The sequence below is a fragment of the Myotis brandtii genome, unplaced genomic scaffold (assembly GCF_000412655.1).
Source record: "Myotis brandtii unplaced genomic scaffold, ASM41265v1 scaffold212, whole genome shotgun sequence".
Lineage (NCBI taxonomy): Eukaryota > Metazoa > Chordata > Mammalia > Chiroptera > Vespertilionidae > Myotis > Myotis brandtii.
In genome coordinates, this window is record NW_005357931.1 from 1892656 (window position 1) to 1920382 (window position 27727).

A 27727-nucleotide genomic window follows, 5' to 3' on the forward strand; every position below is an offset into this window, starting at 1 on the left:
CACTGCCCCTGAGAAGCCATCCCTGATTGTTCCAACCCACTGTGGTCGAACTTTTGGACTCCTCCTACAATTGCATTCTAGAAACTATTCAGAGTCTGGCCCCTTACAGTTTTAGGCAGACATTGTAAAGTGGCTAATATACTATATTTGTATGCATTTTTATGCACTCCCCCTCTCTGGTTAGAAGCATCCATTGCTTGGGGATGATTCAGATCTTTAAAGTAGGATTAAAAGAAAAATGGGAAAAAGTGGGTTTCGAGTCCATACTACAGAAAGGTTTTGAAAGCCAGGTGTGGTCAAAAGCAAAAGGGTTTTCTAAATTCCAAAAGCTCCGCTTATCAGATCCGAAGACACCAAGCTTGGCAAAGTCAATGGCAGAATTTTACCCTAACTCACAGCATTGTCACAGAATAGAGACAATAGGGGAGTTCCCACCAGGGAAGATGAGGAGAAAGCATTCCCAGACAAGGAAGAGGAGAAGGATTTTGTGTGGATGCCCCCAGGGTAAGAATAGAGTCAGGTTCTCTGAGAATCTGAAAGGCCTGGACTTTCTTGGGACTTGACCAAAGGTGGGAGTTACTTGACTGAAACACTAGACTAGGTTTTCTGGAACCCCCAGGCTGCTACTCTGCCCCTCTGTATCCCATATGGTTAGGAGGAAATCTTAGAAAAGTATGAGACCAAGAGCTCTGATTCCACAGGATGCATGTATTGTATGTAGGGGTCTCTTAAATTGCCTTGAATTCTCTGTGGACTCACAGAGGTGCTGAGCCCCTGAAATCCTGAGTCAGATGGGAAGGATAACAAATGCAAGACTTCTCCACAGACATATATTTGATGACTATGTATATTGATGGTGTGAGCAACAGCATAATACCCACAACAGCAACAACAGCAGATGAGATTAGTCATGTGGAAGATACCAGTACAAATTGTTCAGGAACCAGACCACCCCAGCCTCTCTCTGGTGGACAGCAGGGAAAACAGCACACAGGGCAGCCTGCCTTACCACCAGAGGGCATGCCATGCATCCAACCATCTTGTGAAGGAACATAGAGGTGCTTCTTGAGAAAGGGGAAATATCCCCGATTGAGCATTTATACTTCAAATCCACTAAATATTGTCCAAGTTAGACCAACTTACACCTAAGAAACTATTCTAAAAGAAAAAAGATTTAATTGCCTTTCATTGGAAAATTTAAATTGGTAGGACCAAGAAAATTGAAATTGGTAGGTATAAAAACCAAAAGTATCCTTTTATTTTTATTTTTTGACCCATTTAACTTAAAGTGTGTAAATATTCACCACTTTTAACCTGTTTTTTTTTAACAAGTAGATTGTAATCTGAGATCTGTGGCATGCTCTATGCTCTATGTGTAATAGGTACCCCTAAATATACGCTACATGAAGAACCAAAAGGAAGAAAATGCAAATTTCATTTCCTCTTTGCCACTCATTCCACCAAAGCCAAAATAAATGACAAAACAGAGAGATTAAAAAAAATAACACAAGAGAAATCAAGAGAGAGAGAGAGAGTTAGTTTTGGAAAAAGCACGGGTATTATGAAACTCATAGGGCTTAGTCCCTAGAATATGAACACTGCTGGCCATGACAGTCTTCCTGCCAACCTTTCTGTCAATCAGCCGAGGTAAGTATCTACCTGGACCAATAGAGTCCTGCAAAAGTAATAAGCAAAGTTTTCAATCTTCAAAAATGTTTGAACATCTCTCTCTTAGAATGGAAACTCCTGGAACCTCTCATAAATGGATATTTCCCTTGGGGAATGAATATCCTCTCCAGGGTCAAGCCTGCATTCTCCTGAAGATTCAGTGAGGCAACTTTGACAAGAAAGTCACATTTTTTTCTTCCCTATTCTCTTACCTTGAAACCCACTTTGCTTTAAGAAGTCATGGGATATACTTTTTTTTTTCTTATTGGAGTTTCCAGTGGGGGAAAGATTCTATACAAAGCAAAAGACAATCTGAAAAGTTGGCAACTACACCGGGGAAGTCTTAATGAGAAAGCGAACAGACTGCCTGGCTTTTTCTTGCCCTGTATGACGAGGTGTGCAAGGCTGTTAACAATAGAACTCTGCAAAAAAACACTGTGGAAAGCAGGTGAATATTGATTCTCTGTCTTAGCTCATAAATAATTAATGAGACAATTGCAGTTTAAAGATATAGGCATTACATTTTTAAAAAATCTGGCACAATGGTATTCAGAAACTCTCTATGCAGTAGCCCATAAAAATATCCTTCCCATCCTTTAAGAAGCTACTCGCATTTCATGAAGCCTTCCCTGACCAGTCCAGCCCTCACCCATCACTCCCATCTCTGAACTCCAAGAGCATTTATTGCTTGCAGCAATCACTCAGCATAAGCTGTTAGGTATCTTTTTTTAAAATCATAAAACAAACATAGTCCAATGGATAATAAAATTCTCCAGGGTAGGGATCACATTAAATTCCTCTTATTATCCCAAAGACCTAGCCTGGAGCCTGATCCACAGCCCACAAGTGTTCAATAAATGTTTGTTGTTCATGATGATATGTTGCAGACACATCTGAAACACAATCTGGATAAACACAATACAGGAAAAGTGCAAATCATCATCTAACGAACATGTGAGCCAAGCAATCGATACAAGAGAGCTGTCTGCACACCCAGTGAAAGACAAAGTAATGCCCTTCTCCCTGCCCCAACATCCAACACGGTGATGGATTGTGCTACATGAAATTATCGATAAAGAGCAATGTAGTCACAATGATTCCTAAACAGTGGCAAGAAATATTACATACAAAATGCACCCTTGCAACAAAGACAGCAGAACTGAGAAGCTATGGAGAGGAACAGATAGAGTAAGTGGATGAAGAACCACTTTGCAAATAAGTAACTTCAAGCATAATAAAAATGCGATGCTTTCATTTCCTCCTTCTCTATCTCCCCAGCCCAGAGGCCGAGATGCTGATTTCTGGCAAGATAGGTCGCATGAGCGTCACTTGTCCCTTAAACAAAGGAGCAGGAAGGCAAACTGGGGCATTCAACCTTTGCCAAAACAAACCCAACCCTTTCAAATGAGGTATGTTCTCACGATGTGAGGCAGGCTGAGTAAATTCATACAATTTTCATTACGTGCACAAAGAGAGTAGAACAACATACTTACCTCTGGTCTGAATTCCTGTCTTCTTCCATAAGATCTGACATTGACTTAGTAGTAGGAATCTCGGGTCAAATCCATACCAGCAGTAAACCTCATATTGTCTTTCTCTATCATTCATATTTACCCTTTCTCTGCTTTCACCTTTCTTTTTATCCTGGAGGTGGGGAACTCATAGGCAGAAGGCTCTACCACATTTATGGAACATAAAGATAACGTACTCAGCACTAGCAGTGTCTAACTGACATGAAGCAGGGGGAAATCAATCAGACCAATCCCAAAGTCCCAGGGCCCTGGGCAGAGAACATGGACAAAGGGAGGAACAAGAGAGGACCCAGATTGGCATTCCCACTCCGCCCCAGCTTGTACATAGTTTGTTGTCAGATGGACAGCCAGAACATGACGATCGATTTAACTGATCACTTCAGTAGAATACTGATAGTGATTCAACTGATTTTTAATACTATTTACTAGTTATTTGGCCTAATTTACCAACCAGTAAGATTTGAACTTGTGCATTTAGTCTTCATTTCATCCACTACCATGTTTCTCAGTGACCTTTAACATTTTGAATGGGTTAAAGAACTTTCAAAGTGAATTGGCCACATAGACACAGCTCTAATGACCTGGTTTTTCTCCACTGCTCTTAGTCTTTTTGATGCATTAAATCCACTAGCTAAAGAAAATTAGGATTGAATTCCATGGGTTAATCGATGTGTAGCAGTTTCTATAACCAACATGGCTTTCTTCACAGACAAACGAAGACCCAAACCATCTCATCTCCTTGAAACGATTGGCCCGTAGCATCTCTTTGTGAGCCAAAGTTCTCATTGAGCTAAAGAAAGAATTATACATATATAAAGTATTCCTAAATTTAGAGAACGCAAAATGCTTTTATTATATGATATAGAATTTTCCTTCTAGATCCTGAAGACTTGGACTTAGAAATTATTTATGTACTCACAGTCATTCACGTCCTGTTGGCACAGTGGACTGAGGTGCTCTGAGCTTTTCCTTTGTCTGTAGGTAGAGGTGGAAATCTTTCAATGAGATGTACTCATGTCCAGGAACACCCAGAAGGAAAACAGGAAAGAGCCTAAACCGAAACACAGAGGAACTCATTTAGCCCTGCTGTTTCTTAGGGTGATGGAAGCAGCCTGTAAAATGGTGAGTGGGGGCAATGGCTGGAGTCAGCACAAGGAGGCACTACGGGGCAGAAAATGGGATTCCCCACTAGATGGCACTAGGACACATCTGTGGCACCCATGGGTACTGTTACCAAGCAGAGCACAGGGATAGCATCAGCTTTCACACATCTCTTAGGCAAGGCCTTAGATAGAGTGCCATAGGGACTGAAGTTGGTATATGTGGGTATTTCATACCTCCTTAGGTTTAATCCTACATTGAAGGTATTCCTGGGTGGTACATGTGCATGTTCATATGAGTATGATTAAATATGTGGGTATGAATGTGCCTATGTGAGAACACCCATATACACATACATAAATATGTATGCACATATACATACACACCTATATATTAGATGATATTGATATGGGTTCATATAGGCATAGATATGGGGGGTATTATTACAATAAATGGAAATCGTGTTGGAAGAAGGGGACTAGTTTCTGTGGAATGTGTTCTGTGTACCAGGCCTTTTCATATACTTTCTCATTTCCCCTTCACCATAGCTGTGAAAGGTGGCTATCACTACCCCCTTCACTTCCATACATTTTGATCACAGCTTATTTTTTGAACACCTGTTGATATCCAGAGGCACAGTATTCCTCAAAACCCATCTTGAGGAAAGCAACTCAAGGCAATTCAGAAAGAGTTCTGGGATACGTCTTATCAATATTGTAGCATTAATCACACTATATAATAAAGAGCTGACATGCTAATTAGACCAAACAGCAGAACGACCTTCCAGAGGACCGTCTGGATGACCTTCTGGACGAAGTTGGGGCTGCGAGGGGCTGCAGGGGCTGCAAGGGGCTGCAAGGGCCAGCCAGGGCTGCGAGGGCCGGCCGGCCAGGGTTGCAAGGGCCAAGCCCCTCTCACAAATTTCGTGCATCGGGCCTCTAATAATGATAATAATTGCCTTTTACTTGTATTTCTATATTAATACTATTTTACCTCAAAATACTACCAGATCTTTGAGGGCCAAGCCCCTTTCACAAATTTCGTGCATCGGGCCTCTAGTAATGATAATTGCCTTTTACTTGTATTTCTATGTTAATACTATTTTACCTCAAAATACTACCAGATCTTTGCAACAGGTCTCTCCACTCTCCAACATTTCCTGTCAGATTGATTCCCTATGTTCCTACACTTGCCTCCCCTAAGTACATTTTACTATGCCCTCCGCCCACTCTGCCACTCACCACGATACTCCAATGTTCTCAGTGTAAAATCCAACTTCTCAGGTTTCCATCTTTCTCTGTCTCCGGGTTCCTTTTCCACTGCCTTCCAAGGTGAACCCTTTGGTTTAATCACCTGGCTCCCTCTCTGATCCCTAAACAGAGCACACGCTTGCTCACTCTCCCCACCTGTGTTTTCTCCTTGTCCTGCGTGTGCAGGTATGTTTCTCAATAGGGTGCAGGATCCTTCAAGAGCAGAGGTAGTTACCTGTTCATCACCATTTTCCTCACAGCATGTAGCCCATGCCTACCACCAGGATGTTGCAACAACCCCAATTGTCCACCTGCACTACCTTCAGCCCCATCTTATGCTGCTCAAAATGAATGTCCACAAGCAGTCACATTTTATGACCTGATGCTCAGAAACTCATGAGGTTTTACTTTTTAATTTTAATTATGGTAGCAAAGTTTTATTATATACAAATTAGAAATACTGACAGGAATTGCATATGTGTGTAGGGGGAAGCAACATATATTTCTGCCTTTAAAAATACATATATATTGAAATTCTAGACTTTGAAGCCCATGTTCTGTGTTGGTTGTAAGAATAGCTTTGGGTGCCCATGGACTTGCGGCTGGCAGGTCTCTGTCCTCTAGGTAGCTGATCTCAACCTTCCAGAAGTAACTGTTTGAAGAGGGATCCATGGATGTGAAGGCAGAGAGGCTGAGATAGCGGGGCAATCCGTAGTCACAAGATCTGGCTTTGGTTCTGGTTTTATGGCTGACTCCTGAGTAGCCTTGGCAAAAGCCACTTAAACTCCCTGGGCCGCAGTCCCCTCAGCTGTAAACTAGGAAGTCTAATATTTAAACTCACAGGGTTATTGTGGGAATTAACTGTGGTAATTGCTGTAAAATGCCTCGTAAATTATAAGGGGCTTTGCAAATGTTAGTTATTATTAAGAAAACATTGTGGGTATTTCCAGGTGTTTTGGTTTGTTTATTTTTTTGTTTGTTTGTTTGTTTGTTTTGGGCAATACCATATGTGTTTACAACTGCCCTAGAATACTTTCTGTTATGAAATGTGTGATTTCTCTTGTGTCTGTATGATTGTTCCCTGCCACAGTTCTAACTCTATTCATATTTACACTCACCAGAGTCAATGTCTTAACAAAAATTCTTCTCTTTATTGTTTGAAGACTGCTGCTCAAGCTATTATTAGTAACCCAATTAAGTATTATAGCTAAATTTTCCATTTTAGATGTTGATTCCAACCTTGAACTCAACTACACACACACACACACACACTATCAGATTTCTTTTTCTCCCTCTCTCCATCCTTCCTTCCTACCTTCCTCTTCCCTCGTTTCATGCCTCCATCTCTTCTTTTTTCCCCTTTCCTCCAATGAGAGTCTAGAAACATTCACATCAGTAGATGCCACATGGACCTTTGACCGGAGTGACTCTGTGTACTTCTCCCCTGCCTGAGTCTACTTGAAACGCTTGTAAAGCCTTTTTCTCCAGAGCATACGGTTAGGCACTAGCAGGTATAATGTAATTGTGTATTATTTACCAGTTAGGTCCCAGCACAGACTTAAATTTAATGCATAATCTACTATGCATAAGGCCTGATTACTGAAGAACATTCCCCAGGCATTCCACAGCCTATAGGGGCAATGCATTTTCCATGATATGATGGGAATTATTGACTCACTGGACCAGAACACACTTGGAGTCCACATAATGACCCTTGTTTCCACAATGGACTAAAAAGCCAACAGACTCTGATTTCTGGCTTATTCACAGTTTGCAGATTATTGATCTGATAATGAATCAAGTCTTCATCCTCTGGGGGTTCTCAGCTCAATGTATGTGCACCCCCCTTCAAGAGGCCTGGGTCTCGGAACTCCCCAAATCAGCACCTGCACAGCAGCTGCCCCTGGTGTTCAATTGCTCAGATTGTGTTTGTCTTTAAAGTGTAATATTTCAGCCTTCCTTAAAACACACAAGGTCAGGGAAAGTGATACCCCCTAGGAAATAATAAGTGAATTGCCATAGACATACAATTATAAACAAGAAAGGCATATAAAAATATAATCATAGAACTTTCAAGCTGGAATAAAATGCAGTAAAATTGTTTACAATTTATCACACATTACAGTTAACCTTGATGGATTAAAGACAAACCTTTTTTAAAGTGTGTGTGTGTGTGTGTGTGTGTGTGTGTGTGTGTAGTGATATTCCTGAAGGGTTATTGTTGGAACTTGTTTAATCCAATGCCCTCATGTTATGCAGCCTCTCAGGGAACTGTGTTCTCTAGTGGCTAACTTAAGCTACACAAGAGCTACATGGAGCATTCTGGGGGGGATGATCAGAACTTGATTTTATCCCCATGCTAGTCTATTAGAAAAACTATCTCCTGAAACTATAATAATAAAAGCGTAATATGCTAATTAGATGGGACATTCTTCTGAATGTCCTTCCAGACGACCTTCCTGACAAAGCCGGGGCTGCGAGGGAAGCCGGGGTCCTGGGTGCCAGAGGAAAGCCGGTGCCGGCAGCTGGGGGAAGGAAGGCCTACTCTTGCATAAATTTTGTGCATTGGGCCTCTAGTTTTAATATAAAGGTAAATTCTGTTTTGAATGACCACTCTCTCACATATGCAGATGAAACAATGCATGTTGCTTCTCCATTTTCATGGCCTTCCCGTCCCCACCAGCCTCTCCAAGTCATTTTCCACCTCACACTCTAATGGAGATCCTTCTGTTTGAGCAGAACTCCAAATCAGTACCCATGATCTCCCACTTCCTCTCTCCCTCTTCTCCTCTGGAAGTACCCCTCTTCCCATGCCTGTCTTCTTGCACGAGAGTGGATGGTTTCTGAAGCAGATTCCTCTGTTGCGATCTCCGGAATTCATATATGTGAAGTGTTCTCTCTGTATTTTTTGAGAAAAAGAATGAATGGATACAAAATGGGTCCAGCCAGGAATCCACTCTAGAAGGCTTCACTCTCTGATGTGGTCCATATTCTACCAGATCTTCACATTTTTTTTAAGATGTGAAAGATTGAAAAGCTCTCTAAACTCAGAAATGTTTTTCTAGTGATAGGATTTTAGCTTCGATGCAAGCAGAGAAGTCTTGAGTTGTAAGTTTTTGAATGGCAGGTACTTGATCTATTTTCCCTCAAGGGCTCATAAGCACCACAAAGGCAATGTTCTTTTTCCTTCTTCGTGTTTAACCCCCAACAGTCCTCATTATATTTCTCTGTTCAACAAATGTTGCTGTCCAGCTCTTTCTATTCTTCCCATCCCCAGATAACTTAGAGGTAACTATAATACAATTTTCTGCAACTTACTGCATGAAGTCGTTAAAGATCCTCTGTCAGGTAATTTATAAAAGAACATTCCAGGCTGTCCTTCACATTCACAGGCTCAAAGTTCAAGCAACCTTTACTTGTACACATTGTACTTTAACCACCTTTGGCCCAGTGATTTGAGGGTATTATCCATCAGTGGATGAATGGTAATGCCGATCTCTGGCCCTCTGTGCTGCTGACAGCTGGTACTTCTGGGGAAGGTGCTGGCCCTCACTGTTGCTGGGAGGCTGTGATGCTGGGATGCTGGGATGCTGGGATGCTGGGATGCTGCATTGCTAGAGGAAAGTATCTTGAGACAGTGTGGTCCTCATGCTCAACACCAAGTGGCACAAGTTCCATAACACGGCGAGGGTAATAATTGTGCCTCAACACCTATATCTCCTTTCTAGATATTCTAAGCAAAACTGAGAGATCTGCTACCAAATCCAGAATATCTTCTTTCAGCAAACTACCCCTTATTTCCCATTCCTTCTCACCTCATTCTCTCTTCATGCAAAATGACATATAAGGCAGAGAGGGTTTCTGATAAGCAATTGGGCAAGTACCTTACCTAGAAAGGTTATGTTAAAACATCAAGTAGAGGTTTAAAAATCACAAGCTGCTTTTTACTTCACAAAAATATTTGAATTAAACATCAGTCCATTGAATTTGATTCACTGATATAAAGTCATGGCTTACATGTCCAATAAAAATTTCCTTGACATCAGCCAGTTAACCTGCATATGAGGCAATGATTTGTTAACTATCTTTCTTTTATTGCAAATACCATTTGGCTTTCAGCGTTTTAGCCATGACAAATTTACAATATTACTTTTGAGAGTGTTATTGATATGACAAAGTAAGATTTCAGGCTCACCATCATTGCCTTTAAATCCACCCTTATCTCAGATCTAAACATCCACAGTACAAGTTTCTCAGAGGTCGTCAAATCCCAATTCTTCATCAGACCAGTTAGAAGGTTGCACAGTCAACACACATCAGCTCTATAATCACACATAGTGAACATAGTACAAATCATGAGGTAGACCAGAAGGCTTCCCTTTAACAGCCATTCAGTGATCCTGAATAGTTGGGATTGATTTTGGAACATCCTCCCCTAGGCACAGATACAGCTATAAATATACCCTCTTGTTCTATTGACAGGAGCCTCAAGAGGCTGATATTCATCTGTCTCAAATAAACTCCTTTGAACTCTTGGGGAATTCCCTTTAGCTTTTTCATTACCACTCTGAAATTATACACAAATAGTTAGTTGACAGCATGCCCTTTATTTGAACATTATTAAATATACAATTATCACATATATTATGTTCTATATGCAGGTAAGTTCCTTCAGGATAATGCATATTTTCAACAACAACAACAACAACAAAATGAATTGTTAAATCACTCTTCAAGTGCTGTAAAACCAACTCTCAAATTGTGGCACTAAACATTCACTCTGGCATCTACACAGACTGGCAGGAGTGTTTGACACACTCATTCTCTCAGGAAAAAATACTGCATGCATCATTGCATAATTTATTAAGAGCAAAGCTGAATAATTAGGTCATCTCCTTGTGCAAGGCTACATTTTATGATGATCTTTTTAACACTGTAATCTAAATTGGGGTTGGAGTTGAGGCATGGAGGGGGGTTGCAAGTAAACTAATAGAAAGATGCTCTTTACGAAATAACAGCTATATCATTCCATACCATTGAAAATAGGACCCATCCTCAAAAGGCTTTCAAATCATCTGTATTATTGGCTAACACGTATCAAATGTTTTACTACTAGGAAAATGATTATATAGATTTATGTGTGTGTGTATATAGAGTGTTGTGTTTTGATTTTGGTGGGGGAGGAAGAAAAGAAAAAGAAACTTAGAAGTCAATAATTTCCCCCATTAATGGTAGAAAAGAATTTTCAAATGTTAACAAAAGCAAACAAAGTCAGAGAAAAAGCTATGGCTTACCCCACAGATCCTCTTGAGCCCTGAAATGACAGTTCTGAATAGCCAATGTCACCAAAGAGACAACTCTGAATAAGCAGTTGGGATCCTTCTCAGGTGATCAAGGCAAGGAAGGCAGCCAACGTGGAGGACACATGGATGTCCAGTTGTTTGCTACCCTGGCTCCCTCAGTCCATCCTCGCTTGTTTTCAGCGCTGGAACACTAAAGTGGGTCTGTTATTCTAGGAGACTCACTTTTGAAGTCCCTCCCTTGGACTGCTCTCATTAGCATCTTGTTCTCCTTCAATGGTTCACTGATATGTGAGCACCAGGTCCTTTTCCCATTGGAGAATATGAAGTAGCCAGACAACCCATCTTAGGGCCCCAGCAAGACCATTGGAAGATCATTCTTCCTGTGGTCACTCTGGTTCTGCTTGGCCTCCCCTTTGCCACATTGCTTCCTCCTTTTTTTCCTTACACATTACTGAGAGGTTAAATTTTTACAAATCTTATATTCATAAGACATTTTTTTGTCTTTGAGCTGATGAGAGATAAGAAGGGCTCATACACCTGGCCTTCCTAGGGTGGAAAACTCCATTTGAGAAATGAAGGTTGGTACCTGAGCATACTTTACCATGAAATTCAGGTGGGAGAGGCAGGTTCCAAGGAAAGGTCAAGAGAAAGCTTCCAATAGCATCTGGTCCCTTTCTCTTTGAGAGAGGACCAGACCAAAGCCAAGTTCCATTACTGTGGTTATTTATGAATTAAAACAACTTAAAGTGCAGGCACCTAGAACTCCAGCTTTCATCTTCTTGTCATTCTCCTCTTCTTCATCATTATCACAAAAAAGAAACAAAAATTGCCTTCTAGTCTACAATATTGAGTAGAATAGTTTGCACATATTTGCCTTAAGCAGAGGGTTAAAAACTAAAGCTCACTCATATTCACTGTTTCCTTTGAACATCACATAATTGGTCCCCAAATTTCCCTGAAATCTTAGATTTCATTCTGAAAACCTTACATTAGCTATAAGTTTATCCTAAGGATCAACTCCCTTTAAGCCTCAATGTCTATCCCTTGCTTTTGGAAATGAAACTGTTTTTCCAAAAGCTCAGCATGCTATCCTTTGGGCTTTTGCTATATCTATAGCAACCACTCTGTTGGGGAACCATACAAATAAAACTAGGCTTTGGAGTCCGGGCACGCATAAAAAGATACATTGCAATAATATACATTTTTAGGATCTTTGTTTAAACCGTAACAATAGCTTATTAATAACTGCTGAGGTATTGCTGAGGCATTCCGACTAAAGAAAAAGGAGTCTATTCCTTGAAATTTAGTATATTTCCAAGATAATTTACTTTTGCATTTAAAACATTTCCATTTGCTAATTCAATTTAGACCCATGTTTAGAAGAGATTGGTGAGGGTAAAGCTCTCTGTTATTTCTCTAGAATTTCTGAATTTTCTCAAAGAGGTATACATCCCCATTTGAAAGTCATCCCTTTCAAAGAAATCTAATGGCTTTGTGAGGACATTCACCCTGCTTTTGGCATTCCTGTGAGACTGACAGAACAAGAACCAAATATTTTATAGGTGGGAATAAACAAAGAAATTACTAGTATGTCTAATCACAGTGGATTCTATGTGTTTCCTTTTAGTCAATGATTTCTTTACTAAAAGCAATCAGGGCTCCTTGGAGAAATAGTGGATTCTAGAACTGGACAGAAAATATATAAGATAAACTAGAGAATTTTGCAGCAAGCACCAAAAAAGTGAGAAAGCATTTAAATACACACACACACACACACACACACACACACACACACACACTCACACACACACCAGGAATGTCAAAGAAACACAAGAGGCAAGAGCTCCCAATAGCCAAAGCTGAAACAATTTGGACGGCAAAATAAATAAAGTAGTAAGATAAAATAAATATCCAGGAGTCTGTAGGGGAGGAAAAACTTCTACTCTCTCAGGTTCTGCAGCTGGGGCTAAGAATTCAACTGACACACGGCAGAAAAGCACACAATTTTCATTTAATATTTTTAGATGTACACAGGAGTCTTCAGAAGGAAAATGAAGACCAAAAGATGTTCAGCCCTAAATCTTAGTACTTTTTTGAACAAAAGATGAGAAATCGTGGGGACGTGACAAGACAAAGGGGTTTGGATTAGAGGCAGCACTTTGTGCGACAGTGACCAGGAAATAGATGGGGGGAACTAATGGGAAATCAGAGTGATTTGGTAGGATTGTTTTTTCAGGTCCATGTCAAAGGTGATAAGAATGTTATCATCCTGGGACTGAGAGGCATCTTTTTATGGAACATTTTAGGACCAGGTTTTAGGTAGAAAAGGTCAGAGAGTTCTTTCTGAATTTGCTGTTTCTCAAGTGCCTTCGGCTCAAGATAATCAATGTGCCAAAGGGGCATGTTCTCAACCTCTTCAAATACATACTGACATAAATAAGTAAGTAAGTAATAAATAAATAAGGAGAATAGACAAATATCCCAAACAGAAGAATTTCAAATAACTGTGTAGAAAATCAGCCCTAGAGAAGGTGGAATGTAACTCCCCACTCTCTGAGTACAGGCTGCTCATAGCGACTTCCTTCCCAAGAGATCGCATGCAGTATGGGCAAAGGAAAAAGAGTAACTTTCCAGTTGATAAGCCTCACAAACATTACAGCAAACATAAACAAAATGATGTCTCTGGGTAGCATGTACCCTTGATATGAAGTAATAAGAATGGCACTTTACCTCTGTGATCTTCCTCAACAAAACCACAATTCTGCTCTAATTATGAAGGGAACATCAGACAAATCCTGACCAGTAGCCCTCAAAACCATTAAGGTCATCTAAAAGCGGAAAATTTGACTTTTTGTCACAGGCAAGAGGAGCCTAAAGAGATATAATGACTAATGTAATGTATTCTGGATGGGAACCTAGAAGAGAACAAGGTAAGAACTAAGAATATTGGAATAAAAGTATAAAAAGGTATCAATATTGGTTTATTAATTGTAACAAATGCACCATACTGATATAAGATGTTAGCAATAGGGGAAAATAAGTGTAGGATAAGTGGGAACTCTATCTTTGCAATTTTACTATAAATGTAAAGTCTTCCATAAATCTAAAATAAAAAGTCTATTTCTTACAAAAAGAATCTACTTACTACATTGCAGGCACAATCCAAGGGCATGGGCACATTGGCACTCAACAAATGTTTGTTAAATGTATGAAAATAAAATTTGTTCCTTAGTCTCTGTGAGTTGACCTTCATACATTACCTTCTATCCAAGAGGTCATATTTTATTTAATATCAGAAATGACTTTGAGTATAGAAATGGCATATGAAAAGAACAAACTCTACTGTGGAAAAAATCAGAAGTAATTTCTTAGCAATGAAAGTAAATATTAACATTGCTTATAATCCCCATCACAACAGAACTTTAAAAATGATAATGCTAATAAGAGACTACGCTTTTTTATTTTCAAAATACTTGCACATTTATTTGCAATGTCAATTCCTGCAGTTCTCAGTAATGACTTGAGAAAGGCAAGATAGCTGTTATGTTCTCCTTTTAGAGCATCAACAATCTAGACTTAAAGAGACAATGCACGGTGTGTTTAAGGCAGAGAAGAAGTGCTTCATAATCACTCAGGCACACCTCATTAGATTGTGCTTCGCTTCATTGCATTTTGCAGATAGTATGCTTTTTAAAAATTGAAGGTTTGTGGCAACCCCAAGTCCTGTAAGTCTATTGGCACCATTTTTCCAACAGGCTCAGATGAAGGTTAGCAATTTTTAGCAATAAACTATTTTCTAATTAAGGTATGTATATTGCTTTTAAAAAAGAAATGTGCCATTGCATACTTAATAGATTACAGTATTGTGTAAACATAACTTTTATATGCACGGGGGAACCAAAAAGTTTGTGTGACTTGCTTTGTTGCAATATTCACTTTATTGCAATGGTGTAGAACTGACCCTGCAATATCTCTGAGGTGTGCCTGCATTGGCAATAACTAGGTTGTGGCATGGGAAAGCTGTCTCACTTTTCTGGGCTTTAGTTCCTCTATCTGAAAAATGAAAAGTATTTCCATGATAAAGGAGAGTTTATGTATAATATACCCTTCTAACTCCAAACACATAAAAGAACATAAATTTATTTATTTCAAAATAAATACAGACCTGCACTAAATATTACCCCCCCAAATCAAAGGACCTGAATGGAATGGAAATTACAGGTATAGGCCGAGGCTAGAGCCCCCTGGTCACCAAGGGGATGAGACCAGCTATGTGTGGATAATCTAGGCGAGCCCCTCAAATGGGAATGTGTGGGTTTCAAACTGGGCTCAGACAATGCTTCATAGAGATCTACTGCCCAGGTGACTTCTAGAAACATGGTGTTATCATAAAGCCAAAGGCCTAAGTCAAGATTCTCACCTGAGCCTGGTTCCCAGGGTTTTGTAGGTACAGGCATTGAGAATGGACCTGAGCTGCTAACATAAGGCTCCCTGTGGGTCCAGACATGGATAAATGTGGGCTGAAATAATCATAACATGGCCTGTGAGGAAAAAGGCACAGGAAGCTACCCCCCAACAGATGAGTGAAATCAAAGAAATGGGATAATCCTCATTCAAGGAAACAGATATAATAGACAAGTTTAAAGAGATGTTTTTGTGTTGTTGTTTTTTAAATCAACATCTTTGAAATCATCAAAGTAAGGGAGGGTAATGGGAATCTTGGTAGTGGGCTAACTATTAGGCTAACACAACCAAAGACTTTTTCAAGTAAAAGAGAGAACTGAGGAAATTTCCTAGGATGAAAATAGAAAGACCAAGTGATAGAGAAATGAAAGAAATTGACATGGAGGCTGAGAAATACCAACATGTCTAATAAGAATTTCAGAAGAAAATATTATAAGAAGAATAGGGAGAGGGTCTAAAAGAGTTAGCAATGGCTGAAACTTTACAGAATTAGAAAGACATAAGACATGAGTATTCCGATTAGGGAAACCCACTGTTCACACAGCAGGAGAAATAAAAATATATCCACACACAGACATTGCAATGGAGAGACTGTAAAATCTGACCAGAGGAGATAAATTACCCAAAAAGAACAGCAGTCTAGTTGACAGCTCATTTTTTCATTAATAAAAGAACTAGTTCAAAGTGCCATGTGAAAATAATTTTGAATGTAGAATGTTATGCCTTCAAGAGTAAATGTAAAATGAAGACATCTTCAGACATTTAAGGACTAAGTTTATTACTATCAGATCTTCACTGCAAGAATGATTAAGGGAGATAATTCATCAAAAAGGAAAATAAATGCAGAAGTAATGAGTGGGATTCAAGAAAGTTGGTGAGCAAAGAAACTGGACATAGTGGTAACAAAAATACATGAATGTGTATTGTAAACATTGAAGAAAATAGACCAGAAGGCAGAGGAGGGTGGGAGGGAGTAAGAGATCAATCAAAGGACTTGTATGCATGCATATAAGCATAACCAAAGGGCACAGACAGTAGGGGGGGTGACAGCATGTGCTGAGGGTTGGGAGTGGCCAGGGAGAAGTCAATGGTGGGGGGGGAAAGAGACATATGTAATATTTTCAACAATAAAAAATTTAAAATAAAATAAAAGGAAAAGAAAATAGAATTATTTTGTGTTCAAAATATTTTGGAATTAAAATTCTAGACAGCAATGAACATTGGGAGTGAGGGGGCCTAAGGAGTATGAGGGATACTAAGGTCCTTCCTTTCTACATTTTGTTAGAAAATTAGTAATAGAATATGTGTATTGAAAATTTGAGGGGAACCAATAAAAGAACAGACATAAAATACATAATTTACAAGCCAGTATAAAAGGGAAAAGAACAAAAGGAAGAAAATTATATCAATCTAATAGAGATGGCTAATGGAGGGAAAAGGAGAAGTAAAGTGAAAGCGTCATGAAAAGAACACACAAAATAAGGTGGTAGAAAGAAATCCAAATGTACCTGGGGAAGCAAGTTTCAGAATAATACTTTGTATACAGCATTGATGCCAATTATGTAAAAATTTAAGTCCCTAATAAAATAATTATAATGTGTGTGTGTGTGTGTGTGCTATAGAATGTTTTAAACAGAATGAAAGAAACAAACTCATGACAATGGTTGCATATTGGGTGAGAGGACCCAAGAAGACTTCCTTTATCTATAATACATTACTTACTTATATATTAAAAAAGATAACACAAATATAGCAAAATATTCCAGCTTATTAATTAAGGGTTATATAGACCAGATAGTATTAGATTTTTGTGTACCTTATTTTTTAATAAAAATATGTCTAAAAATATGTATATCTCTGCATTAGCCAAAAGTGCCCAGGTAGCTACAGGCAGAATCAAGACTAGCACCAAGTTTTCCTAATTTCAAGTCCCTGGTTTTTCTTTTCCATCAATATTCTAGGTGTTTTAGTTCATTGCTCCCTGCTATCCTTAGAGATGACTTTTGAAAGTTCATACAGACTTTGGAGTTTTCATCTCTTTTTCTTCTACTCTCAATGCCTAGATTGGCACCAATTTACCCTGCAGAGGTTCTTGGGAGCCTTAATTGAGGACCACAAAAAGATAGAAAGATCTTTAAGTGCGTAGCTCTGAATAATTTCCCCAAGCAGATCACTCTGTGGAATTTCATTTTCAACATGAATGGTCACACTTCAAGCAATGAAAGAGACGCATTGTTCAGGGGGAAATGACGCACTCAATTCTGTAGTGCTGCTCAACAGTCCCAGTGCAACTCAGCAGTGCATCAGCATTTTCCTTATAAACCCATCAGAGGCCTGTATGTGCCCAGAGGCTGCCTCTGAACTTGATGTGCTGAGTCACTGCTGAGAAGGGCTGTGCTGATAGGACCCACAAGATTTTCACAAACATAAACATCAACTTCTTCCAGGATGCCTCCCCTGACTTATATTGGTCTTCACCCTGACCTCTTTGTGACCCTCATTTTTTTCCTTGCTATGGAGTCTATTAGCTTGATTCTTATTGGTTCATGCCTCTAGTCCAGGGGTGGGCAAACTTTTTGACTCGAGGGCCACAATGGGTTCTTAAACTGGACCGGAGGGCCGGAACAAAAGCATGGATGGAGTGTTTGTGTGAACTCATATAAATTCAAAGTAAACATCATTACATAAAAGGGTACAGTCTTTTTTTTTTAGTTTTATTAATTTCAAAGGGGCCGGATCCGGCCCGCGGGCCGTAGTTTGCCCATGGCTGCTCTAGTCTCTTAGTTCTCTTAGTGGGTCACACCTTTTCTACAGCTGGACAAAATTTGAGGATAGGTGGACAATCTTTTGTTTATCATGCAGCTCCTTACTGAACCAAGTTATTTCTGCCTGACATAAGTTTTAGAGATAGAATAGCTGGATAAGAATGGTAATTAATAATCTAATATGTGATCATGCATTTAAATACAATGAAAATTCACTCTTCTTGGCACTGAATGAACTCTCAGTTGAGATAAATAGTTGGAGCACATATTAGGCTTTTTTTTTTCTGGAGTGTGTACATGATGGAGGACAAAATCTGTGTGACACATCCAAATCCATGAATTGCTGTCTTCTGACTCTAGGATGTCCCTATCTTGTCCTCTGGGTTCTGAAGTCAATCCATCCCTCATGATTAATCCAGTCTAGCTCAGAGAAGGCTTCCCCATTTGCTCATTCTTTCTGTGTTGCCTCTGAAATCCCTTTGCATTGATGTTATATGAAGCATAGCCCTTGGTCCGTGAGTTCTCTCAGGGCTATTGGCTCTGTTTGCCAACTAAATGCAGGGCCTCTGGAGAGCAGCCCTTCGTTTCAGAAGCTGAAACAGTTTGAGAACAGTGCTGACAACCTACAAGGCCCTGGAGCATTAACTATGTGTTGCTTGATTGTTTCCTTGCAAGTCACATGGCCCAGACTCCTCTGGTGAGAGAAGACACCAGCTCCACTGCCCCTGCCAGCCCTCCTTCACAGACACAGAGTTGGTGGAGTGAGTTGGGGACACAGGGCGCTGTCAGAATGTCTATACTCAGATGGTCATGCTTCTCCCTTGTTCTGCAAAGATAGCAGTCTGTTTTAAGAAAGCTTGCTCTATATTACCTTAAAGGTGGTAACTCAAAGCAGATTCTGATTTAGAGGGAGAACCTGCAGGACTATCGGCAATAGCTGTAAACCTTATCTTACTGCATGTCTCCTGCCACTTCAGAGAATCTTCAGAGAATCACAGCTTCTCAGAAAGTTCCTTAGCTCAGCAGCTTCGAAATTCTTCAGCTGTGATCTATAATAAGAATTTCATTTTACATTGCAACATGGTACATACATGTGACTGAATGAGAGAGGAAGAGAATGGGAATGAAATGATTTCAGGAAACTCTAAGTACTATATGTGGCGCACTTACTAGAATAATTCCTATCCTAGCCTATCCTCATTCATTAAAATAGTTGTTGGATATGACAGCTATATTTAATCTATGACTTGGATATAGAAACTACTTCTCTGACATTCCAGATAAGAATTTCTTATTGCCATATCATCTAGTATTTCCTTCAACCCTTTTAGTGATCTTATAATCAGTAAGAAGTTTTTTGGAATATGTGATAAGATATTCTTTTTCTATAATTTCTGAACCCAGATTTTTTGGGAGCTTTTCCTATTGTCCTGGGTTATGGCTAAAACCAGAGTCCTACTTACTGTGAAATGTTGCAGCTAGACACCTCCCTTCAGGGCCATTTGCGAGGTCACTAATGGCTCCCCCTCGATATGCCATAATCTCTTCTTCCCTTCCCAGTCTCAGTAGGAGGAGGACTGCAGGAAACAGTGAGCCTTTAGGGGAGTGCAGTGTTAGTAAAGGGAGTTTACTTCTGTCTCTGCCTATTCACACCTAAGCCAGGTAAGGGAGATCTCCAAGAGTATTGGCGTGAAGATTTGGAAGAGATAGGCACAGATACATTAGGCCAGACACATTACAAGAGAAAACAACTACATACCAAAATCCCTTATAAACACAGATGAAATATTATAACACAAATTTAGCACAATATATAAAAATTAAAGCTCACAATATATAAAAAGGACAGTATTTGATAATTAAGTGGGATTTACCCTGGGAATACAAGGTTAGTGTAACATTTAAAAAGCAATGTAATTTAGCATATTGCTGGAGGCAATAGGAAGACACTGGCCCAGAAAAGGGAGCTGCGGATGCTAGTAACCTTTATGGCACTGCCATGGCCAATCAATATCTCAAATCAGGAATTAGACCCATTTACCAACTTGGTCATTGATTCAGTGGTAGAAATTGCAAAATGATCCAAGTCACCTGAAATGCTGATTCCCAAACCCAACCTCTTACACTAATAGTTTGGGAGATAAGTTAAAAGTGCAGACAACTGGACCCTTCCTGAGGCTCTGTTAAATTCCGTCTAGGAGAGGGGCAGGGGAACCATATTTTCAATGCCTGCTCCAGGAGTCTAAGGCAGCATTTGCAAAACAGTGCCCCTTAAGATCTGTCAGTTTCAACACACAGTGTCAACACATTTATTTGTCTGTGCCCTAAAAAGGGAATTGCAAACTTTTGTGTCTGATTTGCTGCTTCCCCAGGCAAGATCTGAAGGAAGAGTTTATAGAGAAAATGATTGTATAAACAAGGCAAATGTTTAGCCTGCTGAAGAAGAAAGGTCAACAAATGGTTCCCAAGCAATTATAAAAGCCACTTTGTATGCAAATAACGCTGCTAAACAGGGTATGTGCTAATTACAAATTAGTCTTATCTCACCTGCAAAGCTTTTCCGAGTGTTCAAATTCATATTATAAATCGGTGCCCTGCTCAGGACCCCAGGCATCAGCTGTGTCTTGGAGAAAACTAGGGCTATCCTTTCAGCCTTCACAGGTCGGGGGAGCTTCTGTGGCCAGGAGGTGACATTCCTCAGGAGAGTCCTGAGAGATGAGGGCTTATCTAAATGTGAGCTAAGACATAGCCCTGCCCACCTTCTCACGCGCACTCCCGTGGCTCTCCCTTTAATTCTTGGATTTGTGATCTTTTCTCCATCCTCATCACTACAGTCAAAGGACCTTAGCTCCTTTTGCCTAGATCAACGCTTCCATTAATGACAATTATTACCTCTTTTCTCTGATGTCGTTTGTTTCTTTATTAAATTTTATGTTATTATGATAAGAACACCTAACATGAAATCTACCCTCTTAACAAATTTGTAAGTGTACCATCCGTTCCTGCTGACTACAGGCACATTGTTGTACACAAGTAATGTAGAAAAAAACGGGGCCCACTCTGTCCCATAGTTCCTTTCGGAAACTTTACTGACTTAATAATGTCCACTGGAATGAGGTGATTCAAGCCTGATTCAAAAGGATATATTTTCACAAAAATAAACATTTTTTCACAATATTCTCTAAGGAATAAAATCCTCCTATCGCCAAAAGCAGAGATTTGGGGCAGAGGGCTATTATCAGAAGATATGGAAGAAGTGACCTGGTAATCCTACTTTTGCTCAAGTCATCCATGTTTTCTGTAGAGGCATCATCAGGTGACCTAATCCTCTTCTTTGGAGCTCTTGGAAACCACCCACTAATGACAGAAAAGTACTAGTTGATCTCTCCCAAAACCATGGCACCAAGACTACTTTCTCCCAGCACCCACTAAACATCAATATTGTTTCAATACATCGTAGGGAATATAAACCTCAGGCCACAATTTTAGATCCCCCAAAATAAAAATCTTTATTGTTCCACAACTTCATTCAATTCCAATTGCAAGTCCCATTCTATTGGGGTTGGTGGCTGACATTAACCTTATTACATCCTTTCTTCAAGATTATACGTAAATTTGGGTCACATACCTAGTCCTGAGCATTGTGAAAGTCCCATTGAATTTTGAGGTTTATCCAATCAACCACAGAACCATCCAAATCTCCTCTGGTCCTCTGTTAGGCCAGATGGCTCATGGCTTAGCCTTTTCTTGTTTCGCTTACAGTTACCAAAGTAGACTAAAACATTTAAGATAAAAAAGAATGTAGAATGCTCTTGGATGGTGAGAAAACTAACTTTTAGAGCAATCCATGTCCTTTAAAAAGAGCTCTCTGGGAGCAGCCCAGGGAGTGCTGTGGTGGGTGACAGTGATTTTTCTGAAAACACTCTAAGGCTTCTGATAAGTGACTCCAGAGGATTGTCCCAGCAAATAAAGGGATTTGAGGAACCATCCATGTCAAGGAATCTCAGGGCTTAAGAAGACAGAGTCCTGGGGTTATGTAAAGTTCCAGCTAGAGGGATTTAGAGGGCCATGGGAGGATCTTTCTCAAAGCTTTTCTGTAACACCCTGGTAGAATTTCTGGATATAATGTTCACAAAAGTGTGAGGGCTTCCCCTAAGACTACAGCTTTTAATTCTTTTGTGTGTATATCCTGAAATTAAATTGCTGAATCACATGGTAATTCTAATTTTTTAAGGAACCGACATACTGTTTGCCTTAGTGGCTGTAACATTTCCCACTAACAGTAACAAGGGTACCAACTTGTCCACATGCTCCCCAATACTTGTTCTTTTCCTTTCAGTTTTTTTTTGTTGTTTGTTTGTTTGTATGTTTTTTATGGTAGCCATCCTAATAAGTCTGAGGTAGTATCTCCATGTAGTTTTGATTTGCATTTCTCTCATGATTAGTGATGGTGAGCATCTTCTCATGTGCTTAGTGGCCATTTGCATATCTTCTTTGGAGAAATGTCTATTCAAGTCCTTTTCCCATTTTTAAATGGGGTTGTTTTAGGAGTTCTCCATATATTGTTGATATTAACACCTTATAAATATATGATTTGCAAATATTTTCTCCCTTTATTTGATATACAAAATTTTTAAATTTTCATTAAGTCCAATTTATCTATTTTTCTTGGTTGTATTTACTTTAAATTACCCTTTAAAATTTTTTATGTTATCTTTTAAAAATAGATTCTCCAGAGGTCACTAATTTTATTAAGAGTTTTTTCTCCTCATGTACCAGATATTATTTTTTAAATTATGTTTACCTAATCTTTCATTAATTTTTATTCCATATCCTTTTTTTTTACTTCCTTTACTTTTTCAGGTTAGTGTGTTAAAAGTGCATTAAGTTAGCTGCTTGATTCATTATTCTCATTCCTTATTGCTTAATTTAAAAAATATATAATGGAGTGAATTTACCCAATGATTCTGTTTTCACTACAAACCACATATTTTGATAAATACTGCTCTTGTTTTAGGTACTTTCTAACAAGTTTATAATTACAGTTTTGATTTTCTCTCAAACTCAAGGGATTTTTATGAAAATTGCCTGATTGCCTGGTTAATAAGTAGACTCTTGTTTAATATGTGTTAATGCAACCCCATTAATTATATTCAAATCTCTTAGTTAATTTACTTCATACACTAAAGAGTGACACAGATTTTTAAACTATCCTGTTATTCTGAATTTTTTTATGTTTCATATTGTTTGAAAATATAGTTTGATATTATTAATTGGAATATAAATCGCTTCTTCCGATGACATTGTTTACCAATTAAAAATGAACCATTGTCTTATTTTGTACAATTTTTCTTTTTATTTTACTTTATCTGAAATTAATATTTTCGTGTGTTTTTTTATGCTTGACAGTTCTCATTTGTTTTTGAGAACTGCTTTGCTTATTAAGAGCACTTACTTGGAATTTTACAACAGATTTTTTATAAAAGAGGTGTTATGATCATTTACATTCACCGTCTGCCTTGTTTGGCCCTCCCTTAGGGTAACTGAAAAGACCTTGCAATGATTCTTTGAGTGACACCACCTCTTTCTGAGAAGCCACAGTACCTACTCCACCCTCATCTCCATCCTGAGGCTTCCTACATCAGCTGAGCAAAGGTATGAGGACCAGGAATAGGAATAGGAAGGACTAGGTAATGGGACTGCCATTTGGATCAGGTGCCTTATGGCAATGAGCAAATAATTACATTGTGATTCATCGGTACCAAGAATTCTAAGCACATTAGAACTAAGACTCAGCTAATTCTCCTAATAGCCCTAGGAGAGGAGTGGTATTATTATGCCCATTTTATAGGTGAATAAACAAGAGACTGGAGATAACTTGTCCACTGCCATGTACCTAGCTGTCCACAGAGCCAGGATTGGAAACCCAAACAGTGAGGTGCTGAGCACAGTTTTTCTACAGATCTGTTACACTGCCTCTTACTTGTAAGCTCTTAATTTTAACTAATCTCTCTATAGTTCTTGTAATTTTTTCTCCAAAATACTACTTGAGTAGTGTATTTTCTGAGTTCTTATATGCCTGAGAATTATTATTTTGTTCATTTATGAAGTACAGATTTATTTGTTTAGATTAACATAGAGCATAGTCTTTAAACAAAAAAAAGACTATCTCATAACCTTGCTGTGCTGTATTTGGTATTCAGTGATACAGAGGTCTGATAGCTGGAGGATTATAATATTTTTAAAATCTTTATTCATATTCACAAGGTGGAAAAAACATTATTCACAGAATACATTTGGGGGAGAACACTGTGTTGTTTTTAGTTTATTTTTTTTCTTTTCAAAAGAGAACATTGATAAACTGCCAGGTCTGGGAAGCAAGACTCCAAGAACAAAGAAAGCTAGTTAGACTGCTGTGCATGAGGCAAGGTAGGGAGAGAGGCAAGATGGGAAGTCAGGGCAAGGAGAAAGGGAAGTAAGATGCAGAAAAAAGGCCTGAGAGCTTAGGTCATGCCCTGCAATGGTTCTCAGCACCTTCCCAAGTCTCTAAACTCATGCACAAGTTGGTGCTATGATGTGACATCTGGCTCTGTAGAAACTGATGGAGGGACTGAGGCTAGCAAGCAAATCGGTAGAAGTGGAGCAGACAGTGCCTGGGAAGGCAGGGGGAGTAAGCAACAAGGCTAAAGAGAAAGAAAGTTCCCTGGGAATTTTCAGAAATCACTTGGGAAGGCTTCAAACCATCTCAGGCAAGGGAATTGGAGATTAAAGACAATTTACTCAGATCTTGCAGGGGCAGGGAGGCCCCAGATGACATCTGTAGCAACTGTCTATTTTTCAAAGTTCTGTGGATATAATAAACCTATGGCAGTATTCTAATTATGGATTTTACTAGCATGTCATTAATCCCTTCTAGTTACATGATCAGACAGTTTCTCCAGCACGAAAATATTTTTTAAAATAATCACAGTAATTAGGAGTACAGGTACTGGACTCAAAGAGCCAGGTATGCATCAAAGCTCTCATGAGTGAGTTACAGAACCTTGTGCAAATCACATCACCTGTCTGTGCCCGGTTTTCCTCATTTGCAAACCAAGATAAACACTGCACCTACCTGCTTTGTGCAGCGGTAATCACGTGCTGGTGATGTGAAGAAGCTTTAGCACACACACAAGCACAGAGAAAGGACTTGATAAAAGTTAGCTGCTATGATGGTTGCACATTGAACTATCAATTCTGTTCCAATTATTCTAGCTCCTTCCCCAGGAATGACTATAATTCTGATGTTCTTTATTTATCCAGAGGAATTTATATTTCTCTTTTTTCGTAATTTGCTTTGGCTTAATATAATGGTAAAACCTCTCAGGTTTGTCCTCTAAATCACTGGTTTAATATTCCATTATGTCTTCCTTGTTCTTCAGTGCCAATAATGAATACTTTAATTCTGCTACTATTTTTGGTTTGCTTGCAGTTAGTTGTGCCTTATTTTGCCCATCTCCTTCATCTCATCCACAGATGTTTTCATCTCATTACTTTCCCTCCCAATATGACTTTCAATTACTCTTTTATGGAGACGGGTTCCTATTGCTTCCTACTAAGAATGCAAAACTATTTTCAAATGTTCCTCTGCTTTTCATATTAATGATAGTTTCATAGCAGTTCACTTTTATTATATTTTTGATATGAAATGGTGCCATTATTTTAAGTGTTTTGTTTTTTATGGATCTCAATAACAGAGGAATCGTTTCTTATTCCTGGAAGAGAAGTGGAGCCCGATCCTCCGTTGCCCACAGGCAGGCTGCGCTGTTTGCCTGGGCTCCTCTCTGCCCTCGTGGGTGTGGGTGAAATCTCTGTCTTAGGCTTGCAGCTGATCATCACGTTGCACCTCTCAGTGTCTAGAAGACTTATTCTAATACAGTGCTTCCTCGTCTTCTTCAGGTTTTGCTTTGATCGTATGAAGAGATGAAAGACGTGAAACACCAGAGGTACCTTGATAGCATGGTCTTACTCTGCCTCTGTTTACATCTTTACTTCTGGTCTTCCCCTTTCACACACTCATTTATTCATTCATGTAGACAGACATTTAATAACTATAAATTGCATGTCTACCTACTTCAAGCACTAGGGATACAACGAAGCATACTTGATATCATTTCTCAAGAAGCACACACAAATAATACCAATGAAATGTACTTGTGAATCTGTGAATCCTGTGAAGAGGAAGAGTAATGAGGTGACCATATATTTCAGAGCAGAAACAAATCCAATCTGGGTAGTGATCAAGGAAGACTTCTCTATGAAACTGACATCTACGCTAATACTTAAAGGGTGAATTGGAGCTGTTCAAAGGAATGAGAAGGAGAACATCCCAGACAGGGGGCAATATATGTAAACACACCCATGTGGAACTGAAAGCCTGTGGCTGGAGCACAAAATGCAAGGGGGAGTTTGGAGTGCAATGCTGTGGAAAAGGAGCCAGGGGACAGCTCAGATAAGGACCGCAGGTCTTATTAAGGGTTTGATCTTTATGCTAAAAGCAATGGAATGCCATTGACCAGATTTTAAACAGTGTAGTGATGTGCTAGAAATTCTCTTTAGAAGATCACCCTGATTAGAGACTAGAAAATAAATTAGGTAACCAATTATGGTCACAGTAAAATCAGGGAAGCTCTATTTTAGTGGCCTGGTTGAGAGAGGATGATAGCTTTTGCTGGGTAGATTGTGTAAGGATGGAAGTGAGTAGACTGGAGAGAAATGTGTAAAGCAAAAATATGGATAGAAATTGGTGGACGAATGGGGTAGAAGGAGAAAGAAGGATCAAGGATGGCCCTTAGGTCCTGGTTTGTACAACATGGCTGGATGGTAGAATTTTTTTTATTGATAAAAGTATTAAAAATAGGTTTAGAAAGAATACAAGCGGTATTTAAATAGTGTGATTCCTTGCAGAAGGATACTGTCACCATGCCATGGTCCAATCATAAGTCATCACCATGAATATTCCGCACTGTTGTAATCCATCACAATGAACACTTGCAGCTTGACTTACTGAACTGAAGTCTTATCCCTTCCTGCCTGTTACCTTAGAAAACAGCTTATTCAAGAACTTAGGTCTGTAGTTACAAAACAGTCATGGGGATGTAAAGTTCAGCATAGGGAATATAGTCAACAATCTATATTATAAAAGGCCAGTGGCCGTAACACTGTAACACTAGAATGACCAATCAACCAGTCACCAGGAGGTGCATGGAGCACCCAGCCCAAGAGCCACTCACACGGCGCGGTGGGACTCGTGGCTCATGCAGTGCAGCGAAGCTCACGGCTCTCGCGGCTCACGTGGTGCAGAGGGGCTTGCGCAGGGTTTGTGGCAGCGAGCTACTCGCACACAGTGGGCCTTGTGTCCCACCAGCGCGGCGGGTCTGGGTCTTGCGCAATTCCGCGTTCTGGGTCTCTAGTACTATAATAATTATGTATAGTGCCAGGTGGATACTTGAATTATGAGGGGGGTGACTTTGTAAATTATATAACTGTCTCACCACTATGCTGGTCACCTGAAATTAGTATAAAATAATATTGAATGTCAATGTTCATTGAAAAATGAAATTATAAATAAACTAGAGGCCCGGTGCACGTGGGGTCCCTTGGTC

General features: G+C 39.4%; 1 protein-coding gene across 1 annotated transcript in view; it reads right to left on the reverse strand.

The window, feature by feature from the left end:
* Nucleotides 1–11001, reverse strand: part of SLC14A2 (solute carrier family 14 (urea transporter), member 2) — a 380773-nt gene extending 369772 nt beyond the window's left edge. The window contains exons 1-2 of the mRNA XM_005865757.2: nucleotides 10846–11001; nucleotides 4120–4251 (exon numbers count right to left, since the gene is read on the reverse strand). The gene's annotated coding sequence lies outside the window, so the exon portion shown is untranslated. The remainder of the gene's footprint in view (nucleotides 1–4119; nucleotides 4252–10845) is intronic.
* Between the last annotated feature and the right edge of the window lie 16726 nt (nucleotides 11002–27727).